The 22,410-nt window shown below is 34.0% G+C and overlaps 1 non-coding gene across 1 annotated transcript; it reads right to left on the bottom strand.

The window, feature by feature from the left end:
* Positions 1-21,978: 21,978 nt before the first annotated feature.
* Positions 21,979-22,083, bottom strand: LOC121227804 (small nucleolar RNA R71). The gene has a single exon (XR_005925326.1). It is a non-coding gene; the product is annotated as a small nucleolar RNA R71 (small nucleolar RNA).
* Positions 22,084-22,410: the final 327 nt, after the last annotated feature.

The following is a 22,410-nucleotide window of genomic DNA, read 5'->3' as shown; positions in this document are numbered from 1 at the left end:
TAAAAAAAAGTAGACCCACTCAAGCTTCGTACGGCCGCTAGCCCCGCCACGTACGACCTCCGTACGCCCCACACCAAGTGCCATGTCGTAGCTCCAGTTGGCCCTGTACCTGCAAATCAGACGACAACAACAGCAGCAACAAATGCAGCAGAAGAAAAAAAAACAAAAAAAAGAGACTATAATCATCCGGCTATAAAGCCATGAACATTTTTCATTGTAATTTTTTACGGATACAAGCAAATCAAATCGAAAAATAGAGAATCGAAAATTCAAAGGTGGTTCTTTATATTTTCTCTCTCTTCTTCTCATGCATTTATTTATATATATATATAGAAGAAAATAAAAGAAAAAGAGAAAAATCTTACTCTGTTCATAATATTTGTGCCGCCATAGACGGTTGAGGTCTGCCGATTCCGATGAAAATCAACATCTAATAGGTTCGGGAAGTTAAAAGCTTTAAAAAATGGGCCTTTTGGGTTTTCCAGCCACCATGTACAATGGCTACCACGGCGGAGGCGTGGCGGTCTGATGACCAAAGCAACGCCGGACCGATGGCCGAAAATCGGGAAAAGGGAGAGCTTCTTTTGAAAGTTTTAAAGTTTTTTTTTAAGAAAAGGGGAAATGAATTTTTTTTAACAAAATTTTAGTTTATATAATACCCCCATACGGCGTCGTTTTGGAGCAAGCCCTAGACGTCCAAAACAGCGTCGTTTTAGTCTATAACCTGAATTTTGACCCGACCCTGGCAAGGATCCGCATGTTTTTGGACCTGATGGTCTATTTGCCTTATGGGTCCTTCCGCTTTCTCGGCCTATTTCAATTTAGTCCCTTTTTTATACTTCCTTTATTTTACGAATCGGACCGCTGAATTTGTTGTGTGATTCAAATTGATTCTTGGCACGCTGATCTCTTGGAGAAAGCACGCGTATCTGACCTAGGGATAATTGCCTGATAAGTCCCCCTCCTTTTTGCGCATTACAATTTGGGTCTGTTATTTTATCCTATTTCTTTTTTTCTCCTAAAATTCTGTTTAGTTTTCAAACAAGCCCTTGTTTTGATTTCTTTTTATTTTTATTTCAATCTTTATTTTTGTTTTTATTTTACACTCATATTTTTTAATTAAAATTTCATTTACTTATTTAATTCAATTTTCTTTAAATCAAACTTATATTGGTTCCCTATTTATTTTTCCATTGGCTTGTTTTATTTCTTATATTCTTGCCCTTTGTTTGATTGCTTTCTTTTTATTATTATCTATTCGTTTATTACTTTGCTTCCAGGCCTTAAATTATTCCTATTAATGTTTATGCATGTTTACATTAGGATTCGATAATAGTAATGCTATATGGGTTAAGTTCTATTATGCATATTATGTTATCGTTATTCCAAATGTGTTACATTATCTTTATTAGATATGCATGACTCTTTTAAATTGCAAACTATTTCTAAACTATACATGTATCATTTTAAATATTTCATTCATATTTTACCCAAATTCATAAGAGGAGGAAATTTTAAAATTCGGAAATATTTCGAGTTTAGGAAGTTTGAGAAATCATACCCTAACTTACGGGGTTTCGATTTTCTCGTTAAACCTAAATAGCCAAATATTCTTTTAATTTTTTTAAATACATGAGTTGTAAATAAAAATAAAAGTGATATTCCGCATTTAGAAACTCGAGAAGGTCGTGCCCTAACTTATAGGTTTTCGATCTTTCTCATTGGACCTAAATAGTCGAATATCCTTTTAAAATCAAAATACATTTTTTAATAAAACAATTAGAAGGCAAGCTTATTCTCGAAGGTTCGAATGTTGTGTCCTTACTTACAGGGTGTGACATCCTGTTATCTCGAGACAAGAGAGCCTTTGATGCCCGTTTTAATTTATTCAAGTGTTTTCTCTTTTAAATGACATTAACACAAAAGGATCGTATTTGAAATTCTTTTCGAGCTTTCAACTTTCGACGTTAAGACATTAATTAATCAATTAGGTACCAATTTTGGGCGTTACGCGGGTGTTAATCCTTCTTCGTACGTAACTGACTCCCGAACCTATTTTCTAGTATTTCGTAGACCAAAATTGTTGTTTTAGTAAATCAAAACATTTTATTGAAACATCAATCATAAGGTGATCTGATCACACCTCGAAAAAGGATTGGTGACAACTCCTATGTTCGTTTTCATTTTCAAAATTAAAGTCGACCCCGTTTTCCGAACAAAAAAAAATTGGTTTCAACATATATGATTTCAAATTTATAACTCTAAAATGAAATTAGCTATACTGTAACAAGATTTTAATTTGACATATTTAATTTTTTAATTTAACTCGAACTGTTTCACTCAATTAGACTCAACTCAAATTTCATTTCACTTTACTCAATTTGAAAAAAATTCAAATTGAGTTAAGATGATAAAATAAAACTTTTCAACTCGATTAACTAGAAATTTTTCCACTCAATTTGGTCGAACATTCATCCTTAATATCCATGGGAAGACAAAACATTTCAAGATCAAGTACCATTTTGTGAAGGAAGTTGAAAAAAGTAAGGAAGTAACTTAGGTTCATTGCAGTTCAGAAGTTCAGCAAGTAGATATTCTGACCAAGCCTCTTAGAAAGGTAAGGTTCGAAAAATTAAGGAATGAAATTGGTGTTTGCAGCATGGTAGCTAATGAGGAGTGTTACGAGATAGCCAACCATGCATCGGCGAACACATATGGCAAACAACATAAATGGAAAACAATCCAAATGTCGAACAAACATAGTGGACAGTCCAAGCATGAGTCATGTGGCACATAGTCAAAATATGAGAAAGTTGGCAAACTGTCATGTGAGTGATGCATTGATGATTGACTTCTCGTTGAAAATATGTTTAAATGCTAATTTTTTCATGTTAGCCTTTATGTACAAGTTATGTTTTCTCAGTTTTTTAGGAGATTAGATGTTTTTGGTAGAGTACGAGGAAAGAAATATTGTTATAAATTGTAATGCTTTTTCTTGTTGAAAATTAATGAAAAATATTAGCAGATCATTTTATACCACTATCGTACTCGTTTCTTCTCCATTTTACTTTCTTTCTTAGTTCATATCTCAAACAAGCGACTTTAAAAGTAGGGTTTTACCAAGGGAAGCTACAAAATGAGGTAAACTCATTCCTAATTATTTTTCCCTAAGAAATAGAATGCATTTTGTCTGTTAAGAAGATCCTTTATGGTCGACCTTTATATGCTTGGAATGCTTTTGAAGGCACTGAATAAAGTTTAGGTAAAAATTTTAAAAAACACATATAAGAATATGACACCTGTAAGATTTTAAATAGTGATCAATCTATTATTGGTTTTCATGATTGAGGCAACTTGGTGGTTGTTGGGCCCTGGAAGAGGGAAAGTCTAAGTGGATGTAGATATATATACATACATACATATTATTCTTCATAGCCTGTATGTATTTGTCAAATAGTTTAGATTATATGTTTAGCATGATATGAGCGCATTTGATGTCTTTGGTTATATTAATAGTCTTACCAAAAGGCTCAATACATGTGTTTTTAAACGTTTGTAAGGTGTTCTATCATTTTCCGTAGGGATATTCAGTATTTAATAATTGATTAGAAATTCTAGTTCCTATAAAGAAGTTCGTTGAAATGTCCCTTTTCTTTTACTTTTTTTGTTTTTGATTAAATTCTTTAAGATTTTCTTAACTGAAAACTTCTAAACCTATATGATAGTATTACCAGTTTAACCATACTAACAATTTAGAAAACTTTTACTACTTATTTAGTTATTTTATATGTATGCACACAAGGATTTGAGGTTGTGCTTCCAGCTAAAGTAACCTTGGAGCACACTGTAGTTCTTGCATTTGATGCTATAAATAGAAAAGGCTTGCAAAGAGTGCAAAATTTACTGAGAATCGCTCTCCAGGTCCTCTTGGTGAAGGTAGTTAACATTGTTATCCTTGTGATAAGTGTTAAAAATAACATATTTTAATCCTATTTTTAATACATTTTGGATGATTATTCAATGTAAATTGTGAAGTTTTGCTCTTAATCCCTTAAATTTATGTTTTTATATTTAAAAAAGCATCTAGGAGAAAAAAGAGCGAAAAACGAGTGAAAACTAGAAAATTGGAACAAGGTACAAGGTCTACAAATTCCAGACCATTCCATACGACCTAGACACATGGCTGTGTGAGCCACACGGCCATGTGGCAAGCCTTATTGATTTCACGAACTGGCATTCTGAATAGTAGAATAACGTGAAATTTAGGTTTTTCGGGCATTCTAAGACCTATATGTGAAAAAAATAAGAATATAGGAGTGAGTCGTCATAGAATATTCAATAAAACAACTTAAAAAATACCATTGAAGCTGATTCTGAAGCAAATCTCCGTCAAGATTGAAGACTCCCAATTGATTTCTTGGGAGATTATCATGAGTTTCTTTATTTCTTTTGGTTGTATTGTCTTTTAGATATTTTTATTTTCAAGCATGAATTGATTTTTTAAATACCTAGGGGAGATGAACCCTATGATGAATTATGTCTTTTGATTCTTTATTTTACGCAATAAACACTTAGATCTTGTTCTCAATTATGTGTGCTTAATTCTTGATTATATTTTTAGACAATTGATCAAGATACTAAGTAAGAAATTGCATGATTTAGATTGATAATGACAAATGAAATCTATGTGAATTTTTCCAGGGTACTTGTAACACTCTTAACCCGTAGGGTTGCGGAGCATTACCGTACAAACGAAACATTTAAACATACTTTTCATATACTATCATAAACATATTAGAAACTAATCATTCACATACATGTCGTCCCCAAATCGAGCCCTTTAGGCCCTAAAAAATACCTTAAAAACAATTTGGGACTAAATCTAAAATATTTAGAAAGTCTAAGAAAAAGTTATAAAAATTTAGAAACAGGGGTTAAACGACTGTGTGGCCAGGTTATGTGCCTAAACAGCTAAGACACACGCCCGTGTCTTAGGCCTTGTAACCTTTGAACTAGGGACACACGACCGTGTCCCAGCCCGTGTCCTCACCTATGTAACTTTATGAGTAGGGTCATGTGGACATGTCACACACCTGTGTGTCTGGCTATGTAACTCACTGACTTGCATACAAAGTGTAACAACCCGTTTTTAGTCAAATCAGAATAGTGGTTTTCGGACCCCAAATATGAGGTCAAAATATTTATTTTGTTATTATTTTAATTTTTATAGCATGATTGAATGATTGTGTGAAAGTTTAGTGAAGAAATTTTATCGTTTGGTTGGTTAAATAGGTAAAAAGGACTAAATCGTGTAAAGTGAAAAAGTGATGTTCTAATAGCTAAAGGTGTTTAATAGTTATAGAACCTTAAATTTAAGGTGCTTAAGTAGAAATTAGACCATTATTATGATAGTGGATGATAATGGCATGGCATAAATGAAATTTTGAATTAATTTAAAGGTTAACTTTGGTATTTGATTATTAAAGGTTATTTTAATTAAAACAAAACACAAAAATTTAAGGCATTCATCTTCTTGTGTCGATTTTTGAGGAGGAAGAAAGCCATTTCTTTAGGGTTCATTCAGCCAAGCTTTCCTAGCTCATTAAGGTACGGTTTTATCCTATTTTTAATGATTTCTACATTTTTGATATCGTTGCTGCTAGTACTAGCTAGCCCAGGGACTAATTTGCAAAAAATTTTAGATATTTTGAATGATGCAATTGATGAATACATGAGTATTTGATGTTTGATAGATTTTGAATAGTTGTTGATAGTTAAACGAGATTTGTTAAGTGATTTTTAGTGAAAATGCAAAATAGGGATTAAATTATTAAATGTGTAAAGTTAGTGGTTAAAATGTGAAATAAATGAAAAATATGGGCTACTAGGGGCATAATAGTAATTTGGCTAGCAAGGGTATATTTTGAATTTCATTAATTTGTGACTTTATGAAGTGAGGACTAAATTGTGAAAAATGTGAAATATTAGGGGCAAAAGTGAATGTATTTTAAAGTGTGTTTTGGAATAAATTGAATGAATAGATGATTGAATAAGTCAATTTTGAATATATCTAGATCAAAAAAAGGAGAAATACGAACTTAGATTGGGAAAAGAATAAAGTTACAGAATAGTTGACTTGATTCGCCGTTTTAGAATTCGAGGTAAGTTCATATGTTATAATTTCATTTTCAATGTATTCTATATGCTTTGATATAGCATAAATTGTGATTATGTGACTACGGACAAGTTTGGAAATGATTCGACGATAATTAGACAGTTGGAATCCCAGTTAAACCTTAGGAATAATTTAGGATACTAGTGACATGTCATTAAGGGATACAGTGAGTTGGCTTCGGGCCATGATATAGCACTTCGAGTGTGAGATAAATCTATTTGGCTTTGGCCTCTGCATATCGGCTGATTTGGCTTCGGGCCATGATATTAATATTTCTGGAATAAGTTACCTTGATTTGGCTACGGGCCATGTTATAGGTACTTATCAAGTGAGATCCTTGAGTATCTGAATTCTATTCTGAATGGTTCAACGGATAAATGAAAGAAAAGAATGTGTACGAGATTAGTATGAAATGATATAGGTATGTGCATAAACCATATTAGCTTTGAATTGAAGAAATGGTGAAGAAAGTATATAGTTTAGTGAATGAGTTATTGAAAGGTTTGTTAGTTGATATGAATTCTTATACTTATGATCAATGGTTGAATTATGTGTTATGATTATATTGAACTTATGTCATATGAGCTTACTAAGCTTTATAACTTACTCTATTTATTTTTTCTATGTTTTATACTGAATTCAAAGCTAGCTCGGATTCAGGGATCGTCGGAGACATCGCCACACTATCCATCTATCTCTCAGTACCTATGAACTTGGTATTTTAAGTATATGGCATGTATAGGGATTTTGGTTATTTTGGTTATGACTTGATAATGATTTTGGCCAAATGAATTGGATTGTAAATGTATATGCGTTGGTATGTATAAATAGCCATGAGTGATGGCTTATTTTGGTATATTTGGTATGTTTGAATCATGTACATATATGTATGAATATGACTTGTGAATTGAGTTGGTTGATAGTTATGTGATGATTGATGATAATAGGTATTATGAATGTTCAACTGATGATTTGTGGATGTTGGTATGCTTGTGAAATTAGTCCAAATAATGCATATTTGAGTTTGGTCATTTTGATGTTTGAAGTAGTTGATATTAGGTATGAACTAAATGGTAAATTGGAATATTGTATGTCTTGTATATTGTTGGCATTGAAATGGTTTAAATGATACTTGGTTGAGGTGGATTTAATGCCTATTATGCTATGAGTTAATGCTTTGACTTGTGGAGTAGGTGTGTAACAATTTGGGTGGCAAAATGGCTTGGTAAATACCTATTTTTGTCCACACGGATTGAGACACGGGCGTGTGTCTCAACCGTGTGTGACACACAGTCAAGTACACAGCCATGTATCCCTTGGTGTTGAAATTGAAATCAAGTCAGTATGATCCACACGGCCTCACATATGGGCGTGTGACTTGGCCGTGTGGCATAAGTTAGTATACCCTATAGGTTTGGCACGGCCTAGTACACGGCCCGGCACACAGGAGCGTGTGGCCATTTTTAGGGCACACGGGCGTGTATGTTGGTCGTGTGACCCAAGTCAGAGAGTTACACGGGGTCAGACACGGGCTGGGATACAGCCATGTGTTCCCATTTCGAATGTTTACACGACCTTTGGCACAAGTGTGTCTGGCCACACGGGCGTGTGTCCCTGTTTTGAGGAAAATTTTTTAAGTTTCATAAAAGTTTTATAAGTTATCAGTTTAGTCCTGAACCACTCCCAATGCATGTTTAAGGCTTCGTAGGTTCGTATTAAGGACAAATTGATTGAGATTGAATGATGTATGGATGAATTAAGAAAATGTATGCTAAATGAATGTTTAATTGTAATATGAGTTTGGTAATGCTCCGTAACACTATTCTGGTGGTGAATACGGGTGAGGGGCGTTACACAATGAAACCCTCAAATGACACACAGCCTTGTCGCCAGGCCATGTGCCATACACAGCTAAGTCACACACCTGTGTTGTAACAGTCCGATTTTAGCTTAAATAGGAATAGTGGTTTCGGAACCACAAATTCGAGATCGTAAAATTGTTTTAATGTTATTTTATGTGTTTAGAACATGTAAATATGGATGTGTGATAATTTTGTGAGCTAATTTTATAGTTTAATAGCTCAATTTGAGAAAAGGACTTAATCGCATAAAATGTAAAAGTTGTATTCTATTTGATAAAGGTGTCTAATTGCTATCGCTTATTAAATGTGAAGTCCTTATGTTGATATTAGACCATTGAAAGTGGATTTTTTCATAAATGGACATTTATTAAAGTGTTTTAATGAATTAATAATAAGGTTAAATTAGTAAATTGGTTATTAATGAATTAATAAACAAAACAAAAGCCATTTCATCTTTAATTTCTCTTCATATTAACCGAATAGAAAAATAAAATAAAGCTTCCATGCTTATTTAGGGTTTGGCACTTTGAGGGATCAATTGGTAAGTGTTTGTAGCTCAGTTTTTGATGATTTTTATGTTTTTGTGATCATTGTTTAGTGTTCTAGCTAGCCCATGCCTCAATTTTTGAATTGGTTGATGAATTTGTGAGTTTCCATTGATGATAGCTTGATGTTTTTGAGTGTTGATGATGGAAAACGAATAATTGTTGATAGATTAATATGTTTTGTTAAGTGATTTTTGGTAAAAATACAAATTAGGGATTAAATTGTGAAAAGATGAAAATGTGGGGTTAAAAGTGTGAATAAATGTGAAACTTGGGCTGCTAGGGGTATTATGGTAATTCAGCTAAGCATGGATTAAATTGAATTGTGTGAATTTGATATATTTGATAAATAAGGACTAAATTGATAAAATTTGAAAGTCTAGGGGCTAATGTGTAAAAATACCAAAATGTGTATTGGGGACTAAATTGAAAGATTATTTGATTAAATGAGTTTAATTTGTTATAATATAGATCAAGAAAAGAGGAACTCAGACTTAGATCGAAGCAATAACAAAATACTCGACTAATCTACTAATTTCATCATTTTTACGTCCTAGGTAAGTTCATACGTGATAAACATTGTTACAATTATGTTTTTAATGCTTTAATATTGCATAAATTATATATATGAAATGATGGATGTGTACGGCGATGAATCAGATATGTTTTGCACTTAGTGTGCGTATCGAGATAGCTTCGACTATATAAAGCACTTAATGTGCGAATTGGAATAGCTTCGGCTATATATATGACACTTAATGTGTGAGACTGAGATAGCTTTAGCTATGAAAGGCTCTTAGTGTGCGAGATTATAGTAGCTTCAGCTATGCTTTGGCACTTAGTGTGTGAGATATCGAGTATTCGACAGTATCACGTAAAGGTATGAGTTCGATATGAATTTGTATAGGTATGTACATATAAAGCATCAAATCAAAATAGAAGAAGTTATGAACTTATTCATAAACAATTGAATAGGTATGAGAAAGTTTGTTGGTCACCATGATTTAAATATTAATTAGTTCGAATTGATGATTTGTATATTATGAACTGTTGAGTATATTTAGTACGAACTTACTATGCTATGAATCTTATTGTGTGTTATTTGTTTATGTTTTATAGAGAATCAAAGCTAACTTGGACTCGGTGATCGTCGAGAAGTGTCATCACACTATCGGTCATTTTTTTGGTACTTTTGAAACTTTGTATGTATGGTATATGACATGTATAGGCTAGTGTTATTTTGGTATATTTTGAGTTATGATATTAGCCATGAGATTTGGCTTGTAAATGTTGGTGTATATGGTCATAAGTTGGCTTGAATTATGTGTTTGATAAGTGATATATGAGATGTATATAATGCCTTATATGTTGGCTTGTTTTGGTATGTTTGCTATAATTGTTGATATAGCCAAATGGTTGTTCATTTGGTTAGTTATTAGTTAATGTGTTAATGCTTAGAAGTTGGCATATTTTGGTTTGGCCTTGAGATGATATTATGTTGTGTTTTGTGAGATGACATAGATGATAGATGATGAATTAAGGCATTTGGAACTTATGTAAGTTTTGATAACTTTGGCATGATGATTTGGTATATTTTGAATATGGAATTGAGTAGTTGGAATGGCTGAGGATAGATGGCATGATATGTGTATAAATTGACATGTTTTGGCTGCTTATATAGGTGTTGAAATGGTACCAATTTGGTTACTTTGTGAGCACGAGTAAAGGGTGGCAAATTGGCTTTATATATGGCCTATTTTTGTCCACACGAGCAGGACATGGGCGTGTGTCTCAGCTGTGTGCGACACACGATCATGTTGCACGGTCGTGTGTCCCTTGGGGTACCCTTTCGAATTAAGGCAGTATAACCTACTGGTTTGACACGGTCTAGACACACAGGCATGTCTACTGGCCGTGTGTGACACATGGGCAAGCACATGGGTGTGTGGCCAGCCGTGTGACCCAAGTCAGTAAGCCCTCAAATTTTCCCACGGCCATGGCACACAGGCGTGTCCTTGGCCGCGTGGTGCAAGTCAGTATGTATGCCCTATTTTCACACGGCCTGTGACATGGGTGTTTATGGTGGCTGTGTGAGACACACAGCCTGTTCACACAAGTGTGTGACCCTTAAATGTCTAAAAATTTTCTAAGATTCCCAAAGTTTACAAATGTTAACGGTTTAGTCTCGGACGACTTCTGATCATGTTTTAAGGTCTAGTAGAACCTTAAAAGGAATGATGTGAATGATTTGATTGGATTTTGATTATGAATGTTTTATTGTATGTGAATAATTTGTATTATTCGATAATGCCTCGTAATCTTATTCCTGCGACGGATATGAGTTAGGGGTGTTACATTTAATTGGTATCAGAGCTATGGTTTAATCGATTCTAGGACGAACGTAGCGTGTGAGAGTCTAGATATATGCGATATATATTTATAAACTACGATAGTGTGATGATTCTTGAGATGATTCCTGATAGTTAAAATGTAAATTTACATAGTAAATGGATCCCGATCGAGCCTTAGCTGACATTGTTGAAAGTAATGCACCCACTCCCACTCAAGGGGCAGTGCAGTCTGATTCTAGACTCGTAACTAGTAGCCATGAGGGAGAGGCTAAACAAGCCTTTTTCCACATGATAAGTGAGTGGTTCTTGGAGTTCATTCGAACAAATTCAGCTGCTCAACAACCTCCACCCCCACCTGTTCCACAGCAAGTACCAGTTGTGCCGCAAGTGATAGATCCGATTCATTTGAATAAGCCACCTATTGATAAGATTCAGAAACACGGGTCTGAGGTGTTCCGAGCTACAAATGATGATGATGCTGAAAGAGTTGAGTTTTGGCTCAAAAATACTATTCGGGTATTCGAGAAATTGTCCTGTACTCCAGAAGAATGTATCAAATGTGTGGTATCTTTACTTAGAGATAATGCATATCATTGGTGGAAAACATTTACATCTGTAGTTCCTAAAGAACGAGTTACCTAGGAATTCTTTCAGATCGAGTTCCGGGAAAAGTACATAAGTCAACGATTTTTGGATCAAAAGCATAAAGAGTTTTTAGAATTGAAACAAGGCCGCATGACTGTAACCTAGTACGAGAGGGAATTTGTACGGTTGAGCAAGTATGCTCAAGAGTATGCTTCAAGTGAAGAAATAATGTGTAAGCGGTTTATTGATGGGCTGAATAAAGATATTAAACTTCTGGTCGGGATATTAGATTTGAAAGAATTCGTTGTGCTAGTTGAACTGGCATGCAAAGTTGAAGATTTTACCCTAGAAAAGGGAAAGGTTGATTCAGAGGTAAGAGATTCGAGGAAGAGATTGATAAGTTAATCTTATCATTCCTCGTCTAAGAAATCTAGAGACTATTTTAACTGATCGATAACTTCAGTGAGATATCAGAATAGAGGTCGCGGAAAGCAATACACTAACCCTAAAGCTCAAGCCATATCGGTATCGAGTGTTGGTAATGTAAAAGATGTTAAACCCGAGTGTCAACAATGTGGAAGATGGCATTTTGGATATTTTTGGGTGAAAAATAAGAGTAGAACTTGTTACAGTTATGGTTCACGAGATCATTTTATGAGAGATTGTCATGAGTTAATTGAAAAAGCTAAATCTCAAAATGTAAATTGAAACACACAGCTACTCGAGGGAGACTGCCAAGAAATAGGGAAATGCAAGCGGTAACCATGGTACAACGAGAGATTCTGCTGCAAGATCTGATGCTAGAGCACCTGTGCTACACTATTCGTGCTCGCGAAGAAGCGTCATCTCCAGATGTTATTACCGGTACTTTTACTCTCTATGATACCAAAGTTATTGCATTGATAGATCCAGGATCAACTCATTAGTTTATATGTGTGAATTTAATATCCAGTAAGACTTTGCCTATAGAGTCTACTGAATTTGTGATTAGAGTATCGAACCCCTTAGGCAAGTGTTTGTTGGTTGATAAACTGTGCAAGAACTGTCCGTTGATGATTCGAGATATTTGTTTTCCGGCTGACCTAATGTTGTTACCATTTGATGAATTTGATATAATACTGGGTATGGATTGGTTAACGCTGCATGATGCTGTTGTGAATTGCAAATGAAAGATAATTGACCTGAGATGTCAGAATAATGAGATTATTCGGATTGAATCAGATGATCTGAATGGCTTGCCAATAGTGATTTCATCGATGTTAGCTCAGAAATATGCGAGGAAGGGTTATGAAGCTCACTTTGCTTATATGCTAGATACGAAAGTGACTGAAAAGAAGATCGAATCAGTACCAGTTGTGTGAGAATGTCTAGATCTATTTTTTGAAGAGTTTTAGGGTTTACCACCGATCCGAGAGGTTGACTTTAGCATTGAGTTAATAGCGGGTACAACACCGATATCTATAGCTCCGTACAGAGTGGCTCTGACAGAGTTAAAAGAATTGAAAGCTCAGTTCCAAGAATTGATGGATAGAGGTTTTGCAAGACCGAATTTCTCGCCTTGGGGTGCTCCTGTGTTATTTGTGAAAAAGAAAGATGGCACGATGAGAATGTGTATTGACTACAGACAGCAGAATAAAGTGACAATCAAGAACAAATATCCTCTACCGTGGATTGATGATTTGTTTGATCAATTAAAAGGGGCTACAGTGTTTTCAAAGATAGATTTGAGATCGGGTTATTATCAGTTGCGAGTTAGAGACTCTAATGTGTCGAAGACTGCATTCAGGATGATGTGTGGTGACTATGCATTTTTAGTTATCTCTTTTGGACTAACGAATGCACCGCTATTTTTATGGACATAATGAATCGAATTTTTAGATCGTACCTAGATCGATTTTTTGTTGTGTTCATAGATGATATTTTGATATATTCACGAGATGAAATTGAGCATGTTGAGAATTGTAATGCAGACTCTACGTGATAAGCAGTTATATGCAAAGTTCAGTAATGTGAATTCTGGTTGCGTGAGGTTGGTTTCCTAGGGCATATTGCGTCAGCATTGGGTATTAAAGTCGATTCAAGCAAGATTTCTGCAATAATGGATTGGAAACCTACGAGAAATGTATCTAAAGTCCGCAGTTTTTTGGGACTAGCTGACTATTATAAAAGGCTTTTCGATGATTGCAACTTCGTTGACGAGATTGCTTCAGAAAGATGTAAAATTTGAATGGTTCAAGAAATGTCAAAAAAGTTTTGATCAGCTGAAAGTTCTTTTAACTGAAGCTCCACTATTAGTACAACCAGAATCAGGTAAAGAATTTGTGATCTATAGTGATGCATCGATGAAAGGTTTGGGCTGTCTTTTGATGCAGGAATGCAAAGCCATAGCTTATGCCTCGAGACAGTTGAAACCACATGAAAAGAATCACCCGATGCACGATTTAAAGTTAGTAGCCATTGTGTTTGCGTTGAAGATTTGGCGCCATTATTTGTTTGGTGAGAAATGCTATGTTTATTCAGATCACAAGAGTTTGAAATATCTGATGACTCAGAAAGATTTGAATTTACGACGACAGAGATGGCTAGAATTGCTAAAAGATTACGAGCTAATGATTGATTATCATCCCGGAAAAGAAAATGTTGTTGCAGATGCATTAAGCCGAAAATCTTTGTTTACTCTACGTACAATGAATAATCGATTGGATCTATCTGATGACGGTTTAGTTGCAGCTAAATTGAAAGCGAGACCATTGTTTTTACAATAGATCTATGAAGCTCAAAAAGTGGATAATGAAATGTTAGCAAAACGAGCTCAACGTGATTCGAACCCTGATTCAGAGTTTCAAGTTGATTCCGATGATTGTTTAAGATTCAGAGGTCAAATATGTGTTCCGAGAAATTCAGCCTTGATTCAGATGATTTTGAAAGACACACATAGCTGTCGTTTATTTGTTCATCCGGGAAGCACGAAAATATATAACGATTCGAAACAACTTTATTGGTGACATGGCATGAAATGGGATATATCAAAGTTCATTTCTAAATGTTTGATTTGTCAGCAAGTTAAAGCTGAACATCAGGTATCGTCTAGTTTATTGCAACTGATTATGACTCTCGAGTGGAAATGGGATAGAGTGACTATAGATTTTGTGTCGCAATTGCCTCTATCTCCGAAAAAGAAAGATGCGATCCGGGTTATAGTTGACAGATTAACAAAATCAGCTTATTTCATTCTAGTACGAATGAATTATTCGCTTGAAAACTTAGCTGAGCTGTATATCTCCGAGGTTGTGAGATTAGATGGAGTACCTGTTTCTATTGTTTTGGATAGAGATCCGAGATTCACATCGAGGTTTTGGAAGAAACTGCTAGATGCATTAGGTAGAAAACTACATTTTAGTACCGCATTTCACCCGTAGACGGATGGTCAATCTGAGCGAGTTATTCAAATACCTGAGGATATGTTGAGATGTTGCATTCTTAAGTTTGAAGGTACGTGGGAAAAGTATTTGCCATTGATTGAATTTACGTATAACAATAGTTTTCAATCTAGTATTAAAATGGCACCTTACTAAGCTTTATATAGTCGAAAGTGTCGAACACCGTTGTACTGGAGTAAACTTAGCGAGAATAAGATTCATGGGGTTCATCTGATTAGAGAAATAGAAGATAAAGTGAAATTTATTTCTGATAGTCTGAAAGCAACATCAGATCGTCAGAAATCCTACGCAAATTTGAAACGGAAAGATATTGAGTTTCAGATTGGGGATAAAGTGTTTTTGAAAGTATCTCCATGTAAGAAAATACTTCGATTTGGTTGTAAATGAAAATTAAGTCCGAGAGTCATTAGACCATATGAAATTATCGAGCGAATTGGACCAGTGGCTTATCAATTAGCATCATCGTCTGAGTTAGAAAAGATTCATAATGTATTTCATGTATCGATGCTTCGATGATACCGATCCAATCCTTCGCATGTTATTTCCCTAACAGAAGTTGAGATTCAGTCAGACTTATCATACAGTAAAGAACCGATTCGAATTCTAGCTTATGAGATCGAAGAGCTGATAAATAAGAAAATTTCATTAGTGAAAGAATTATGGCATCGACACAGGGTAGAAGAAGCTACGTGGGAACTCGAGGATGCTATGAGAAAGCAATATCCAAATCTATTCACTAGTAAGATTTTCGGGGTCGAAAATCCCTGAGGGGTGAGAGTTGTAACAGCTCGGTTTTAGCTTCAATCGGAACAGTGGTTTTGGAACCAAAAATCTAAGATCTGTAAAATTATTTTAATACAATTTTATGTGTTTACAGCATGTGAATATGTATGTGCGAAAATTTCGTGAGCTAATTTTATAGTTTAATAGCTCAATTTGAGAAAATGACTCAATCGCGTAAAATGCAAAAGTTGCATTCTATTTGATAAATGTGTCTAATTGCTATGGCTTATTAAACGTGAAGTCCTTATGTTGAAATTAGACCATTGAAAGGGGAGTTTTTCATGAATGGACATTTATTAAAGTGTTTTAATGAATTAATAGTAAGGTTAAATTAACAAATTGGTTATTAATAAATTAATAAACAAAACAAAAGCCATTTAATCTTTAATTTCTATTCATCTTAACCGAATAGCAAAAGAAAATAAAGCTTCCATGCCTATTTAGGATTCAAAAATTTGAGGAATCAATTGGTAAGTGTTTCTAGCTCGGTTTTTGATGATTTCTATGTTTTTGTGATCATTGTTTACTGTTCTAGCTAGCCCATGCCTCAATTTTTGAATTGGTTGATGAATTCGTGAGTTTTCATTGATGATAGCTTGATGTTTGTGAGTGTTGATGATGGAAAATGAATAATTTTTTATTGATTAATATGTTTTGTTAAGTGATTTTTGGTAAAAATACAAATTAGGGATTAAATTGTGAAAAGATGAAAATGTGGGGTTAAAAGTGTGAATAAATGTGAAATATGGGCTTCTAGGGGTATTATGGTAATTCATCTAAGCATGGATTAAATTGAATTGTGTGAATTTGATGTATTTGAGAAATAAGGACTAAATTGATTAGGGGCTAATGTGTAAAAATACCGAAAAGTGTATTGTGGACTAAATTGAAACATTATGTGATTAAATGAGTTTAATTTGCTATAATATAGATCAAGAAAAGAGGAACTCGGACTTAGATTGAGGCAAGAACAAAATACTTGACTAATCTACTAATTTCGTCGTTTTTATGTCCAAGGTAAGTTCATACGTGATAAACATTGTTACAATTATGTTTTTAATGCTTTAATATTGCATAGATTATATATATGAGATGATGGATGTGTACGACGATGAACCGGATATGTTTTGCACTTAGTGTGCGTATCGAGATAGCTTCGGCTATATAAAGCACTTAGTGCGCGAATTGGAATAGCTTCGGCTATATATATGGCACTTAGTGTGCGAGATTGAGACAGCTTCGGCTACGAAAGGCACTTAGTGTACGAGATTATAATAGCTTCAGCTATGCTTTGGCACTTAGTGTGTGAGATATCGAGTATTCGACAGTATCACGTAAAGGTATGAGTTCGATATGAATTTGTACAGGTATGTACATATAAAGCATGAAATCAAAATAGAAGAAATTATGAACTTATTCATAAACAATTGAATAAGTATGAGCAAGTTTGTTGGTCATCATGATTTAAATATTAATTAGTTCGAATTGATGATTTATATATTATGAACTGTTGAGTATATTTAGTAGGAACTTACTAAGCTATGAAGCTCACTGTGTGTTATTTGTTTATGTTTTATAGAGAATCAAAGCTAACTTGGACTTAGGGATCGTTAGTAAGCGTTATCACATTATCGATCATTTTTTTGGTACTTTTGAAGCTTTGTATATATGGTATATGGCATGTATAGGCTTCTGTCATTTTTGTATATTTTGAGTTATGATATTAGCTATGAGATTTGGCTTGTAAATGTTGGTGTATATGGTCATAAGTTGGCTTGAATTATGTGTTTGATAAGTGATATATGAGATGTATATAATGCCTTATATGTTGGCTTGTTTTGGTATGTTTGCTATAATTGTTGATATAGCCAAATGGTTGTTCATTTGGTCAGTTATTAGTTGATGTATTAATGCTTAGAAGTTGGAATTATTATTGTGTGTTTTGTGAGATGAAATAGATGATAGATGATGAATTAAGGCATTTCGAACTTATGTAAGTTTTGATTACTTTGGCATGATGATTTGGTATATTTTGAATATGGAATTGAGTAATTGTAATGGTTGAGGATAGATGGCATGATATGTGTATAAATTCTTATGTTTTGGCTGCTTATATAGGTGTTGAAGTGGTACTAATTTGTTTTTTTTTGTGTGCATGAGTAAAGGGTGGCAAATTTACTTTTTAAATGGCCTAATTTTGTCCACACGGGTAGAGACACAGGTGTGTGTCTCAGCTGTGTGCGACACATGGTCATGCTAACGGTCGTGTCTTCCCTGGGTTACCCTTTCAAATTAAAGCAGTATACCCTACAGGTTTGACATGGTCTCGATATACGGGCGTGTCTGCTAGCCGTGTGTGACACACGGGCTAGCACATGGGCGTGTGGCTGGCCATGTGATCCAAGTCAGTAAACCCTCCAGTTTTCCCACGGCCATGGCACACAGGCGTGTCCTCGGCCGTGTGGTGTAAGTCAGTATGTATGCCCTGTTTTCACACGGCTTGTGACACGAGCATGTATGTTGGCTGTGTGAAACACATGGCCTGTTCACACGGGTGTGTGACCCTTAAATGTTTGAAAATTTTCTAAGATTCCCAAAGTTTGCAAATTTAATCGGTTTAGTCCTAAACCACTTCTAATCATGTTTTAAGGTCTAGTATAACCTTAAAAGGCGCAATATGAATGATTTGATTGGATTTTGATTATGAATGCTTAATTGAATGTGAATAATGTGTATTATTTGGTAATGCCTCGTAACTTTATTCCAGCGACAGATACGGGTTAGGGGTGTTACAAGTGTCTCAGGCTGTGTGGACATAAATTTGCCTAAAATCAAGCCATTTCCTATACCATTTCATGCATCATCAATTAGGTCTTTTGTGCACATTTTCAAGGCAGCAAAACCACATCCAAAACATACATTTGTTTGCCATTCCAAAGTCCTAATTCAACTAACCAATATGCCATTCAAAGGGAGCTCAAATGCAATCATCAAGACTTACCTAAACATGCATATTTTACCACTTTTCATTTATCAATTAATAGTTTCAAAACTTACCAAACATGTCGCAACTTGACCATTACTATTCCATCACAAAGCATACCATAACTTGACCATATTCTTACCATTTCAAATATACCATAGAACTCATTCCAAACATGCATCATAAGTTAACCAAAATGACACCATCAAGCAAGGTATCAAATGGTACCAAACCAAGACAACATCTCTAACTTATACAAACCAATTCACCAACTAACCATTCATCAAACTGACATTACAATTCAACCTATACATTCCATTATAACCTTAGCCAAAACATTTGAAACTACTGATATTTATGTTGGATAGTGTGATAGATCTTCGACGAGCTTCCAAACCAATCAAGCTTCCGATAATTTATAAAACATTGGAGAGAAACTATGTAAGCAAATAATGTTTTGTAAGTTTGTAGAAAATAAGACATAACTTACCATTTCATTCACATAATCACAGGTATAAGCATAATGTAACTCAAACAACAAGCTTGGCACAAGCCTAAGCATCATCATCAATACACAAGTTACTGCATTTATACATAACTCATTTGCATTAACCATATGATAAGTCATTTTCATACGAAAATACATCTTTGGTTCATACATTCTTTTCATGAGCATATGCAAAATTCCACTAGGAAAATTATCGTTTAAATCCCTTTTCTTGCCCGTTGAACCATCTAAAATATCATTGGATACTTGGGAAAGCTCACACGAAGTGTGCTTAAACAAATGACCGTAAGTTTTCCTTTACATCATTACTCACACGAGCTCTGAAATGGGCCTGCTCACACGAGCTATGAGTCAGAATTTAAGCTACACAATGTTGCTCACATGAGCTGTGGAGCATCCGTAACAAATGCAAAAACACAACCAACGGTAGGACATTCAAAACTAGCACCTGAAACATGAAATCCCTAATGACATGTCATTTGTATCTTACGAATTCCTAAGGTTCAACTAGGACTCAACATTTGTCAAATTATCACGTCTTTGGTACAGTTTTACATTGATCCATTTACATTGAAATAACATAATAAACATTCAAATTAACAACATTAAGCCAATAATCATTCATACAAATTTACCTCGACAACTAGGGCGTAAAAGTTAAACGAGCTATTCCGAAGCTTTTGTTTTGCCTCGATCTAAATCCGTACGTGGTCTATTTTGATCTAAATAGACAAATTTCAATCCATTTAATACCTCTAGTATTCAATTTAGTCCACATTTCATATTTATAAAAAATTACTATTTTACCCCTAACATTTTAAATTTTTTACAACTTAGTCATTAAGTTCATAAATTGAATTCTAAGCATTTTAATCCCCCATTCAAGCTAACAAAATTCATTAGGGACTTAAATCAACTCATATAAACCATCATTTCATAAATTTAACATGAATTTTTACCATTTTTACAAATGAATCCCTAAATGTAAATTTCATAAAAATTCACTTTACAAAACTTGTTCATTTGTCAATAAGGATTCATAATCTACCATTTAACATCAAGAATCATTCAAAAACATTCATGGCATAACCCTCAATCTTAACGGTTTTACAACTTGACCCTCGGCCAGCTAGATTAAGCTAAAACAACCTCAAAAACATAAAAATAATTAAAAATGAAATTCAAAATCATACCATGCAAGAGAAGCAAGTTAGCCGAAACCTTCTCTCCTTTAATGGCTAAAAATCTTTTAGGTTTGATGAATGAAGAAGATGAAAACTTTTGTTTTATTTAATTTAACCTTAATTTACTTAATTATAATTACCATTTTAACATTTAAAAATGTTTAAATTTCAATAAAACCTTGCCATGAATATCCACTAACTATTAAAATGGTCTAATTACCATCTAAGTCCATTCACTTTAAAGTTTCATAGCCATTTGACTTTTTTAACTAATGGAAACCTACTTTTAAACTTTTTACGAGCCATGAATATCCACTAACTATTAAAATGGTCTAATTACCATCTAAGTCCATTCACTTTAAAGTTTCATAGCCATTTGACTTTTTTAACTAATGGAAACCTACTTTTACACTTTTTACGATTTTGTCCTTTTCACTGAATTAATCATACAAACATCAAAATTTCTTAACGAAATTTTATTACGACCTTACTAATATTCCATAGAAACTAAAATAATAATAAAATAAAATTTTACTTGTCAGATTTGTTGTCCTAAAACCACTGTTTTAATTTCACTAAAAACGGGTTGTTACAGTATTGTTTCGCTTCTTGGTTCTTTACTCGATTATTTTCATGTTTTGTTCTTTATTGTGTTTGTAGTTAATTAATTTGGTTAAATTTTTTCTAATCAATCACTCGATTTTATCGGTTAAATAATAGAAAACGGTAATTACTAGTATGTTTAGTCCTCGTGGAAAGAATATATTTGCTCACCGTAGCTATACTATTAATTGATAAGTGCACTTACCTTAGTTAGATTTTTATTTAGCTTACAACTACAATCAATTTTTTGGCACTGTTGTCGAGGACTAAAATATTAGGAAAACTTTATTTCTATTAATTTAGCCATTTTTTTTATTTTTATTTTCATATTTTTGTTTTTAATTTAATTTTTTCATTCTAATTTTTTGTTTGTTTGATTCTGATAGATTCTTTTGGTTTATGACTATAGGAAACTCATTGGAATTGTCAATTTATAATAGTGAGATCAAAAAAATTGCTCATAGAAATCAGAGAGAAGTTCAAGAAGCAAGAGAAGATTAACATATTTTAGTAGACGATCAAGAGCAAAAGGATATTACTGTGGACATGGAAAATAATCAAAATAATCAACAACCTCTTAAACATCTTGCTCCTCGGACTATGTATGATTATGCTAAGCTACTCTAATTAGGGTTGAACCAAGTATTGTCAGACCAACAATTGCTGCAAATAATTTTGAGATCAAGCCGATTACAATTCAAATGGTTCAGCAATATGTTTAATTTGATGGGCTGCAATATGAAGATCTGAATGCTCATTTGGCTAACTTTCTATAGCTCTATGGCACATTGAAGATTAACGGTGTTACTAATAATTCCATTTGCTTACAGTTTTTCCCATTCTCTTTGAGGAACAAGGAAAAATATTGGTTGAATTCACTTCCACAGGGTCCTATCATTACTTGGGCGCAAATGATTGAAAAATTTTTGTTGAAGTATTTTCCACCGGCTAAAACTGCTAAGTTGAGGAACGACATCTCTTCCTTTACTCAAATTGAGTTGGACATTGTATGATGCACAGAAGAGATTTCAGGATATGTTGAGAAGGTGCCCTCATCATGAGTTACCTTTGTGGTTACAAGTTCAAACCTTTTATAATGGTTTGAATCCCTCGACTAGATAGATGATGATGTAGCAGCTGACAGAACCTTGAATAATAAGACACCTGAGGAAGCGTAAGAACTTATTGAGGAGATAACATTGAATAACTATTAGTGTCAAGTCATAAGGACATAAGGACAAAACCGATCAAGGCAACCGGTGTTTTTAATATGGATGCAGTTGCTATGTTGGCATGTCAGGTAGAAGCATTGAATAAAAAAATTGATGGTTTGAGTTGCAATAATACGATGAATCCAGTAATGCAATGTGATGCAACTGGACCAGGGATGA

This window comes from Gossypium hirsutum, chromosome A03 (assembly GCF_007990345.1).
Source record: "Gossypium hirsutum isolate 1008001.06 chromosome A03, Gossypium_hirsutum_v2.1, whole genome shotgun sequence".
Lineage (NCBI taxonomy): Eukaryota > Viridiplantae > Streptophyta > Magnoliopsida > Malvales > Malvaceae > Gossypium > Gossypium hirsutum.
Note: the sequence above shows the minus strand (reverse complement) of the source record. Positions and strands in the feature narration are given on the sequence as shown.